The sequence below is a fragment of the Vulpes lagopus genome, chromosome 2 (genome assembly GCF_018345385.1).
Source record: "Vulpes lagopus strain Blue_001 chromosome 2, ASM1834538v1, whole genome shotgun sequence".
Lineage (NCBI taxonomy): Eukaryota > Metazoa > Chordata > Mammalia > Carnivora > Canidae > Vulpes > Vulpes lagopus.
The window spans coordinates 105,555,045-105,567,688 of NC_054825.1; positions in this window are offsets into that span (position 1 = coordinate 105,555,045).

Here is a 12,644-nt window from a genome sequence, read left to right on the forward strand (position 1 = left end):
AAGGGATTTTTCCCCCCCTGAACTTTCCATGAATAAAAAACAAAACAAATTTATACTGAAAACAATGATGAGAAAATTCTGTCAAAAGTAGAATTTTCCAGAAAGCTATGGGCAAGTGAAAAAAAAAAGAAAAAAAGCAAAGACTATGATTGAAAAAATGCTTTTACAGGAATTTCCTTTTAAGTCTGCTTGCAATCAATGTCTCATTTCAAAGATGGATAAACAGCATTTGCCAAAAGTCCCACCTCTGGCTATTGCTAAGAAGCTCAGTGTCAAGTGATGGAAATGCCCACGGCAGAGTTCACTCAGTCTGACTCAAATGTGGGCTTTAAAGAAGAAATTAACAAATTTTTAACAGTAAGAGCACAAGTAGGTAACAAAATGACTGGCAGCTATATGACTAGTTGAAAAGAATTATCTTAGCCACTAGGAGTGATGGCTCATCTTGCAAACACAACTTTCTAAAGACTGTATCAACCCTATCTTTTGGTGGTAAAAGAAATGTGTGTCTCCAATTGGTAGACACAACTGCTTTCTCTATGGCTTTGAAATGCTCTGAAGGAGGAGAAAAAGGAGCATACAACATGAGGTATGGACCCTGCCCAAGTGTGTCAAGTACTTGTTCATCTTTTGCATTACGTTAATCTGGAACAAATTGACCTTCCTGATTTTTAAGGCAAGAGCTTCTCACTCGCTCTAGGATAAAGTAGAAATCCGTCAGGCTGACATGCAAGTCACACTGTGCCTTCCCATCACGGCCAGTGGACCAGTGCTCCTAGAACCTTTCTAATGAAGATACTCAGTGACACATGAGAGCCCAAGACGGTCTCCCCAACTCCTCTAGGTTTTGCTTGTCTACTGTGGCCAGCCTTATCCTGTAGGCTGAGTTCTCTAAGCATTGTCTAGGCTTTATCAAATAAGCTCCTTACCACAAACCCAAGAGGCAGGAATGATTACCACCACCCCCAATGCCCAGCCTCACCTTACCTTAAAATTTCAAGGTAGTCTCCCCCTTCAGATGCCAGGGTTTGTTTTCTTAATAAAAATAGTACTTTTTCACTCTTAAAGCACCTGGTCAAGCTGAGGTGTGGGGAGGTGCTTGGGATACATTTCACTGAGCACGTTTGTAAGGGAGTCAGAGCGAGCAACTTAGGCCTTGGGCAAGCTGGAATTGCACTGAAGGAATGGGGCGGGGGGGAGGCTGCCTTGTTCTAGATCTCTGTCACATGGCTGAACTCAGGGCTGGGTCATGTCAGGGGCAACTTAAAGGATCGCAAGGAAGGGACGGTCAGATGCAAAGTCTCCTTCAGTCCTCCTGTGACACAGCTGGTGTCCTCTGGATGTGAAATGGTGCTCTCGTGCCTCTAAAACTTTGCTCCTCCTGCCCCTGTGCTGGAATGTTCCTTCCGCACCTCTCCAAAGGCCCAATCCTGCATCTTCCTGCAAGGCCAGCTCCGATGCTACCCACTTCCCACCCCCAAATCCCCTTATTTCTTCCAGCTTGAGGCAAACTGCTGCTCACGAGTTGAATTGTGTCCCCTCAAAAAGATATGTCTAGGTTCTAACTCCCAGTACCTGTGAACGTGTCCTCATCTGGAGGTGGTCTTTGCAAATGTAATGAAGGGGAGGATTTTGGGATGAGCTCACCCTGGATTAGGGTAGACCCTCAGTCCAATGAAGGGATTCCTTATAAGAGATAGAAGACACATGGAGACACAGAGGGGAGGCCATGTGAAGATGAGGCAGGGATTGAATTGATGCATCTGCAGAGCTAGGAATGCTAAGGATTGCCTGTTCCACCAGAAGGTTCTCGCTCAGAGCCTCCAGAGGGAGTCAACCTGCCGACACTTTGGTCTTGCCCTTCTGGCCTCTAGAATGGTGACAGAATAAATATCTGTTGTTTCAAGCCTCTAGGATTGTGGTGATTTGTTACCTCAGCCTCAGGGAACTAATACACCACCTCTTTCAGAACTTTCCTATCATCCCATCTGATTTTCTGGTGAGACCATCAATTTTGACACCATGTTTTGTCTTCTCAGATATACATTGCCTTCTCCTACCAGATCTAGCTGGATTCCCCTTTGGGTCTCCTGTGATGCTTTCTGCAGGCTTAGTGCCCTGACAATATTTGCAAGGTACTCTGGGGGGTTTGGGGCACAGACCAGTTCATGCTCCTATAGTGACTGGATCAGTTCAGGGGAAGGCTTGGACTCAGGCTGCTCTTCCCTCCAGGTGGGGGCTAACCTAATTCTGGCCCAGCCCTGAGGCATCTCTGGCATTTCAGGACTTTGGGGTACCCCCCGCTACTACAACCTTACTAGTACACTCCAGGCAGCACTGGGTGAGGGGCTCCTGCCTCTGTGTTTCCCATTAAAATTATTATTATTATTTTATTATTTCCATTATTCAAGTGCACACCTGGCCCACTATTTGAATGACCTCTTCAAGACCTGTCTTCACCAGACTGGCAGCCCATTAAGATCAGAGGTCATACCTTATTGCCCTTCGAATTTCCTCAGTCCAGTATTGATGACACATTGATGTGCAGTGAATATTACTTAAAGGATTTGGTCTCCAGCTAGCTTTTCAGGATCACTTTGTCTTACCCGTTCATTCTGACTGCCCCTCCACCTGCCCCCAACCCTCCCAGCACAATCCAGTGAAACCAATTCCTTGGTTAAGCATTGAATTGCTCCCCCACACCTGCCGCCTCTAATTCATATGTTGGAGCACTCCTAACCCCCGGGACCTCAGATTGTGTCCGTTTTTGGAGATAATACATTTACAGGGGTAATCAAGTCAAAGTGATATCGTTAGGATGGACCCTAATCCAATACGACTGGTGTCCTTTAAAAGGGGGGAATTCAGGCAAAGAGGTACATGTAGAGGGAAGGCAGCCATCCACAAATCAAGGTCCACTGCCTTCTGAAGGAACCAACTCTGCTGACACTTTGATTATAGACTTGGAGCCTCCAGAACTGTGAGGCATCACCGTCTCTGTGGTTTGAGCCATGGAGTCTGTGGTCCTTTGTTAAGGCAGCCCCAGCAAACTAGTGTACCCTTGTTCTCAGGTCACCCAGCCTGTCCCTTTGCCTTTGCACGTGCTGCTCCTTTTGACAGGAATGTCCTTTCCTGGTGCAGAGCTCTCAGTTTCCATTCTCTGTGGCAGGCTCTGCGCTAGCAGGCTTACACGTATTACTTCATTTCATTCCCAGAGCAACACAGTGACACAGTGTTTGGAAGTTCCTTTTTTTTTTTTTTTTTGACTTTATTCATTTATTCATGAGAGACACACAGAGAGAGGCAGAGACATAGGCAGAAGGAGAAGCAGGCTCCATGCGGGGAACCTGATCTGGGACTGGATCCTAGGACCCTGGGATCATGCCCCGAGCCAAAGGCAGATGCTCAACTACTGAGCCACCCAGGTGCCCCTCCTTCTTTTTTTAAAGATTTTATTCATTTATTTATGGGAGACACAGAGAGTGTGGCAGAGACATAGGCAGAGGGAGAAGCAGGCTCCCTGTGGGGAGCCTGCTGTGGGACTTGATCCCAGGATCCCGGGATCATGACCTGAGCCAAAGGCAGATGCTCAACTGCTGAGCTACCCAGGTGCCCCTGCAAGTTCCTTTTTATAAAAAGAAGTGCTGCATATGCTGGTTGGCTGGTAGTGACATGATAACTGAAATTCATCCCAGTGAACCAACCAGCGGCTGGTTACATGATCTCACAGGATCCCAGTGCCATGCTGAAGGAACTGGTCCACGGTGCAGCCATCCTCGGGTGCAGTACCTTGGGCCCCACATGACACTGGGGCATCTCTTGGTCACCTGATACTGTATGTGGTGGGACTTCTGGCATTACTCAGACGAATCATTTTTTTTGTGACTTAGAGGAAGCCTTTCTGGAAAAAGAAAATCTGTGACGCCTCGTTTGAAAGACTCTTACCTCACGTGAGACGAGGGCAGGCATCTGTGTCAGAAGGGAAGTGGATGATGTGTTGTGTGTCAAGTGCTCAGTGTAGTGCTGGGCATATAGCAAGCACTGTGGACCTACACTGCTGCCTGTTAGTAATAGTCTACAACTTCTCTGCCAGAGGAGTAGGATGCAAATGTTAACTTTGGCTCCTACCTTGTGGGTGTGAGCTGATCCTACCAAGTTTATGGGATCACCATTACCTACCACAAGGATAAAATAGAAACTGTTTATCTAGAATATTGCAGCAAGTGAAGGGAGGTGATGCAATACCAGCCCTTTCCTGCCAAGCCCCAAATCTGTGGCTACCAGCCTCATAGGACCTACTTCTCATGTAATGATGCTCATTGAATGTCTCAGTCCTGCTGCCTGACTCCAAGCCTTTCAGGTATAAATTGAACCTCTGTGTGGCTGCAAAGGGAGCCCTCTTCGCAGATGTGTGCATCTGCTCTACAGCACAAAACTCTCCTCCACACTTTGCTACTAAGTGGTTTGCCAGAACAATTTGGAGCAAGTAGGGAGGTTGTTGGAAAATTTCCAGTCACCCCTAAGAGACTGAGATTAGAGACTGTGAGGAATGGTTCTAATCTGACCCATCATCTTGGCAGGGAAGCCCATCTTTACTGACCTGGCTTTTCCCTCCATGAAAAAAAAAAAAATTAGCAGCCAGCATTTGTATCACGCACCTGCTAAGTGCTCGGGATTTTACTTAAGCTGCTTTTTTCCCCCTCAATCCTCAAAACTGTGTGTGGTAGCAACTCATTTATTTCTTCTCAAAATCCTTTACTTTGTATAATATTACTTCCTTAACAGTTGAGAAAATTGAAGCTCAGAAATGTGGGGGAATTTGCCCCTGGAAAATAGGCAAGTACATGCTAGAATTCCAGTGTAGGTCTTCTTGGCTTCATATTCTAGACCATTTCCAAATCCCTATAGAGCTTCTCAGCCTGGAGAACTGGAGTCAGGGTGCACTGTCTAGACAGGGAAAGACGGGGCTGATGAAATGCATGGAGAGGACCCCCCTCTACTAGAGCTCTCCAGAGATTCCTTAGAGTCTCTGTTGCCAGCTAAGGCATGTTTACAGAGGGTGACTGTCTGCCTTTTAAGTACCTGATGTGGGGGGCAGCCCAGGAGCACTGCCCCTGTGGGTCTCTCACTCATGTGGCTCCTGGCGGCCAGCTGAGAGCACAGGTGAGTATGGATGGTAGGGGGAGGTGAAGAAGGCTTCACAGAAATCACCAAAAAGATTCAATTAGACTCAACATGTATTTTATGAGTGTTATTATGTGCCAGGCTCTGGGCCAGTAGGGAGTTGCAGGTTGGAGCTACGAGTTTCTGTGGGGGATGGAGATGGAAGGAGACCTGGCACTGTGTGTGAATTGTGAGGTCACTGGCACAAAAAGTGATGATGTTGAGGACAAAATGGACCTATATTTACATTACCTTCTGTTCCATGTTGAAGGAAGAAAACTGCCCCTTCTGAGGTTACTGTCCCTTTGATGTAGCTGACATGGACAACCGTTCCCAAAGCAAAGAGGGAATAATTATAGTAATGCCTATGGGCATATGTGCATATAACAGTGCAGACCCTTCCTTATTGATTCTCAGGAGGATGCTTTCACATTTTAACGTCTTGTAGCAATCATGAGTTACTTAAAGGGCCAGATCCTTCCTGAGGATCTTTGTGTTGTACACCTGCCATGGAACTTGGCGGCACTCACGGAAACTCGATGATACAAGGGTTAGAGGCCAGGATGAAGAAGAGAGCATTTCTTCCACTGATAAGGAGGTCACCAACTTTGTTCTCATCCTGCTCTTCCTCTTTGTCCCAGGAAACCCAAGGCAGAGAGATGCAGCTTCTGTTTGAATCTGCAGCTCCTGGAAAACCTGGATAAGAGACAATGAGAGTTTGGTTTGTATTCTCTGTTCAACTCTGAAGTACAACAGAAATGCTCCAAGTGGAGCCAGCCACCTCATGAGACCCCTGAGCAGACCCAATTTAGAAGCTTAGTCCTTTTGTCTTCTTTTATATCCATAGCTGTCATTTGATTAACCATCTATTCAGACTGTTTGGAAAGAAAGCATAAGTGCTAGCAAACATTTCTGGATCTGCAGATGGGAGGCATGTGAGGAAGGAGCCATCACTGGGTTTGATCTTACGTGACACCCACTGACACAAATGACTTGAGATTTCCAACAGATCCCCAGTTCCAAGTGGAGAATGGACTTGTATTTTAGATTTGGCATAGCACCAGGGCTGTGGCATCCTTAATAAAGCTGAGTGAGGACTGTCCCCACACAGCTCCCCTCTTATGCAGTGACCTACTCAGTGGCCGAGGGTTTTGATAATAAAAGCAATAATAGATGAAGGTTATTGTCTTCTCCATTACTTTTTTTTGAAAGCACCAAGAGTCAGCAGAAGGACATTTCCTCTCAGATCATACTTGGGCGATTCCCAGCTTTGTTGTATATACAAATAAAAAGCATAATATGATAGATCGAAAGAAAAGCATAAGGCCAGGCAGACAGTAGGCACTTAATAATGAAAAGCAAAACTTATGAAAGAATCGGAACTTCCCAGGCACTTTGAAGAATGAGAAAAGACTCATAAGTACACAGGATGATTGAAACATTCCTTCCTGACAAGGACAAACTTGAAAGCTTCCCCTTCAATCTTAGTGGCCGACACCATGTACCATAACATAATTTTTGTGAAGCAAGGAAGAAACAAATTCTGTGCAGGAAATAGTCACCCTAGAAGCAAAATATTTCTTGGCTTCTGGACTCTTCTCAAGCTCTTTTCCTATGAAGATCCTAACCTGGATTCAGCAGAACTGTGGGAAGGAGACAATGGTGGCTTTGGTGGGGAGTGAAAGAGTGCAGTGCCAAGAGTGGTAGTGGTCCTCCCTGCCTCTGATTTAGGAGAGGAGGATCGTTCTATCTAGACAAGAAGATCTGAGCAGAATAAGGAGAATGGAATAAACAGTGAGGGCAAAACAAGGGACCCATAAATATCATTTAGCCTCTGCATATTTTCAAAATATTTCAAACATCCCAGAAGCATATGGCAGTTCTCATACATAACAACGAACTTTGATGATGCCAGGGCATTGGGAGGACTGCTGATTGGCGGAGAGGGAGGGGCCGAGGGCAAAAGAGAGGGTAGGGGCAGGTCATCGTAGCAATTCTTTCATGTTTCTGAAGATTAACAAAAGAGATTCTACTGACCATCTGCAGAAAGTCTGGTTACTTTGCAGGGCAGGCTGACCTGCCATCTGAAATATATAGATCTGCAACAACACTTTTCTGCTTGAAATAATAAATAAGAACTAAGATTGCATTTGTTTTTCCCCTCTTACGTTGCCACCAGGGCACCTCAGGTTATTGGGACAGCAGAGATCCAGGGCAAATGGCCAATGGTATCCCCATTTTGGCAACAAGGATAAAGTTGCCCTACACTTATCTATGGTTCTTACCGTTTGGAAATTCGTTTTCTTTAAAGAATGGCACTCATGCCATAGGATCACATATTGTTTCTTTGGAAGTAAACAGACATCTAAGTCTTCCTCCACAACTTATACTTATTTTTGTGAGAGCTGGAGTGCATCAAGGACCCAGACTTTGCTAGAACTTGGTCTTTGGTGCCTAACCTCCAGCACATTTATGGGTTTTTTTTCTTAATTTATTTATTAATGAGAGAGAGAGAGAGAGGCAGAGAGGCAGGCAGAGGGAGAAGCAGGCTCCATGCAGGGAGCCCGACGTGGGACTCGATCCCAGATCTCCAGGATCAGGCCCTGGGCTGAAGGCGCTAAACCATTGAGCCACCCGGGCTGCCCACATTTATGTTTTCCAAGAAGTTATGTTTTGTCACATGTGACCTGTCAAGAGCAATAAGAGATGCTGAGTGTTTTGTTTTATTTTTTATAACTCAAACTCTTGAGACAGTGCCATCCTTCCACAATTTGAAAATTTAAAAAATATGCTCATGGTTTTCAATAGTTACCCTCCTCTCTCCTGTATCCTCTTGCCCCCACCTGGCACCACATACCAGCCTACTGTGTTTTGTGATCTTTGGAACAAGTTTTTACCCACCACTTCTCCAGGGAGCAGCAGCCTGGGGGTACTTTTGTTTGTGTTATTTTGGTTTGTCTCTAGGTGGCTGTGCAGACTTCAAGCCAAATACATGGTTCTCCCTTTTTTTACAAACTCAGTCAATGGCAAGATGAAAGGTCACTTCCCTCAGCACGATGTCATGCTTTTTTGTTCTTATGAAGGAAAAAGGAAATTGAGAAATGGTTAATGCTTTCTCTCCTGGGAGATGAGCTGGGGTGTTTATCCCCCCAGATCAGCTCTTGGCTTTTTTGGGAAGTCTGTTTTTATATTTGTTAAGATACAAGATGAAACCTTTAGCTGTGAAATATGGTTATAAAGTAGTGATGTGGTGCCAGAAACAACACAACAGACTGTCTTCTTGTTCTCTAGCTACACTTCACATGTGGTCGTTAAAGCATGGATTCCAGTGAAAGGAACTTGATGTGCTGGGCAGGGGAAGGCACAGAATCGGGCCTTTCCTGGGAACAGGGTTCCATGTGATGGGTGGTTGGTGAAGCTGTCTGGAGTGCCTGACATCTTGCCTCACTCAGGAGTTATGAAACAGAGTTGACTCAATATGATGTGTTGTTTTCAACTGATACACAGCTCAGGGGACCAGGAGGGATGCTTTCACATGCTCATGGAAAGTACTACATTGCTATTCTGGGGAGACATTCCTTTGTGCAAAGGAGATGTCCTTTCGCTGCTGAGAGAAGATGGCAATTAGATGGCTGTGCTGTTGGGGAATAGGTTAAGAAATCCAAGAAGCCAAGACTGGCAGTCCCTCAGGCTGGGGAGGTATAATTAAAAAGTTGGATTATCTGCAAGCTTTCCCTAGGTGGGTTGATTAAACAACTGTGGGATGCCTATGCAGCTGGGGAGAAAAATAGGTCAAAGGGAATTGGATTCACTTTCCCTAGTTAATGAATGTGATCTTGCTAGTTCATTGAGTTACATCAAACAGTGATGAAAAATAGAATTCTGCCTTAGACAGTATTCATGGGTCAGGAATCCCACAATTATACCTGATAACACACTTCTAGAATTTTTGCTTCCTGTTGCCCCAAATTTAAGCTCTTGTAGGTTTTATTTTTTAAGGGAAAGATGCTTTCCTAGGGGACCCAACAGTGGTTCCTTTGAATTAGCAGTTGAGACTGCCGTCTGACCTGCCGGGGCTCCTCATGCCACTGAATCAAAATGAAAAGAAGGGGATTACCTGTGAAATAAGAGAAACGAGGTGTTTTGGTCTTTGTCCCCAGTTCCCAGCACAGAGCTCCTAAAATGTTTATAATTTCCTAAGTGATAAGAGCATTTAGGAGCATCTTTTGTTCTAACATTTGGTTTTTGAACCTAGTTCCTGGCACAGAGCTCCTAAATCCCTTGGGATTTCTTGGGTGATTGGGAGTGTCTTTTATCTTTATAAAGTGATTTTTGGTGGGCTCCCTTCTCAAGATGGAGGCTGGTCACCAGAAAGACCAAGTCATGATTAGAAACATGCAACTTTCAACCCCACCTCTCATCCTATGGAAAGAGTAGAGGGACTAGGAATGAAGTGAATGATTGATCATGCTCATGTGATGGAGCCTCCATAAAAGCAGAGGGTTTGGAGAGTTCACAGGTTGGTGAACACATCCACATGCTGGGAGGTGGTGCACCCCAATGCCACAGAGACAGGAGCTCCTGTGCTCTGTACCTTTCCGGACTTTGCCCTTTATATTTCTCTATCTGGCTATTCACTTGTGTCCTTTATCATATCCTTTATCATCTAATAAACCAGTAAACACAAGTAAATGCTTCCCTGAGTCCTATGAGCCGTTCTAGCAAATGATTGAACCTGAGGAGATGGACGTGTAGCTAGAACCTTGATTCCAGGTGACAATCTGATCTTGCAATTTGCATATGAAGTAAGGGCAGCCTTATATGACTGAGCCCCTGACCTGTGGGGTCTTCCCTAACTCTAATTAGTGTCCAAATTGAATTGAATTGTAGGATACCCAGGTGGTGTTGCAGAGAATTGCTGCATGTGTAGGAAAAATCTGGTGTCAGAAGTGTTGTGTGGTAGCAGGGTGAGAGTTAAGGAGAAACATTGAGTTTTCCTTGCCATGATCCCACAGGCTGTGATGGGTCATCAAGCCACTAAGAGGAAATTTGCTTTATTGGGTGCTATGAGGGCAGGGGTGACAATTTCTGGAAACCAGAGGATTTTCTGGCTTGTCCCTTAGTACTTTCATGCCTGGGGGAAAAACTATAGCATGGAGAGGTTGAGTCACTGGGTCAGAGAACTTCATAAAGCTGAAGTCTTGGTTGAAGACAAAGGAAGGACAGAATGGATCACAGAGGAAAGGAGTTGCACATATTAACCAGTTAGAGAGGAACACTATAAAAACCAGACATATTTCCCCTCATGCTCTGTGTGTGTGTATGAGTGTACACACATATATTCATATGTCTCTTCCTCTCTTTCTTCCTTCTCTTTATGTCTTTGAACACATCTTGTTGGAGGCTAACTTACAATTTCCTCTTTTGGTAATGCAACATTTGGCTGGGAATGTGAATTTGAGGAGTGGTTACCCGTCTCTTGCCTCCATCTTTAAGCTTTGCTTCTTTTTTCCCCTCCCTTCCTGCCTTGTGTTGAATTCATTGACTTTTCTTTTACGTCCTCATTTCCCCCTCCAAGTATTTGGAAAGCATACATTCTATTTTTATTATTATTGAGGCTGTCCACTGATTTTTTTTAAAAGATTTTGTTTATTTATTCATGAGACACAGACACAGACACACACACACACACACACACACACACACACACACACACAGAGGCAGAGACATAAGCAGAGGGAGAAGCAGGCTCCCTCTGGGGAGCCCGATGTGGGACTTGATCCCAGGACCCCGGGATCATGACCTGAGCCAAAGGCATACGCTCAACCACTGAGCCACTCAGGGGCCCCCATTCACTGATTTTTAACATGCGTACTTGACCTGATATTTTCCAGAGGTGATTTCTGTTTCTGTCTTCTTGAACAAGAATGGTTTAGCTTCTTTCTGAATTCTTCCATCTTTTATGATGTTGGCAGCTATTATATGAGTTCCCCCTCCAGATTTTAAGCAACACACAATTAGGTATTATCGATATCTGTACCAGTCAGTAAAGACTCAGATTCCGCAGGGCATTTTACCAATTTTTTCGGCTGTCATTGTTTTGGGGGTCTTCATCTTTCTTTTTAGATTCAATTTCCTTCCTGCCGAAGTATAACTCCTAGTAATTTTTTTCAGCAAGACTCTATGGGCACTCAACGCTCTTCATCTATGTATGTCTAAAATTGTCTTCATTTAGCTTTTAAATTTTAACTTTGAATGATAATTTAGCTAGAATTTAGATTTCTGTAATGACAGTGTTTCCCCCTGAGTATCCAAAATATATTATTCGTGGTCTCCAGCATCTACTTTGGCTTCTTAGAATTTCACTGGTAGTTTAATTATTATTCCTTTGTAACTCATCTGTTTTGTTTTCCTTCACATAACATTAAAATTTTCCTCTTTACCATGGCTATTCTGCAAGTTTATTACCATGTGCCTACAGGCTTTTATTTCTACTGGTCTAGATGCAGCCTACTTACACAATTTGAAGACATGTCTTTCCTCCTTTTGTAAGAAACTCGGCTGTTATCTCTTGAATATTACCTCCCCATCTTTCTCTTTTATCTTCTTGTTCTAGAACTCTCATTAGACATAGGCCCTTTGATTCTACCCTGTGCCTTTTATACCTCACACTTTATATCTTTCTGAACTACATTTTAGGTGATTTCCTTAGTGCTATATTCTAATTTGCTTCTCTTCTCTTCAACTGTATATAGCTTACTATTAAATCCACCTATTGAGTCTTAATTTCCATGCTTTTTGTTTAATTTGTATACTTTCTGTTTGAGTTTTTGGGGAGAGATTAATGTATCTTTTTTTTCCCCCCTGCACTATTTTGGTACAGTATATATTTCTCTTTTTTTTCCCTAAATGTTTTAAATATATTTAGAATCTCTTTGGGTTGTTGTATTGTCACCAGTTTCGATGTGCAAACATTCCCATTTACTGTGTTTGCCAATTGCCCCTTTTGGTAATTTCCTAATGTGATTTGGATTGCTAACTCACTTTTAGAAAGGGTTGTTTTCCGTGGGATGCTATTGCTTATGGGGATGTTCCTATGGAGCAATTCGGTATTTCACAGAAGCCTTTAGTAAAGCATCTACAGGCATCTTTAACCAGATGCCCCATCTGGCTTCTCATTAACCAGAATGGAGTCATGTGTTGTATGTCTATCCCTGAGCCAGTCAGTTACAATGAGGGGAGACCAATCAAGTTCACCCCAAATCCAGATGAGGGCTGTTGAGCTTCATCTTAGGACACAAGCCGCTGAGGAGGAGTGGATACCTAAGCAAAATCAGGGTTCTATTAGAAACCCAGAAATAGGATATATACATTCAAACTGTAACACTCCCAGAGATTTCAAATTTGGCAGAATCACTTAACAGTTAATTCAGTAGAGAAATCTTCAATGGTTACAGAGGTAGAGAGGAGAAAAAGAATTA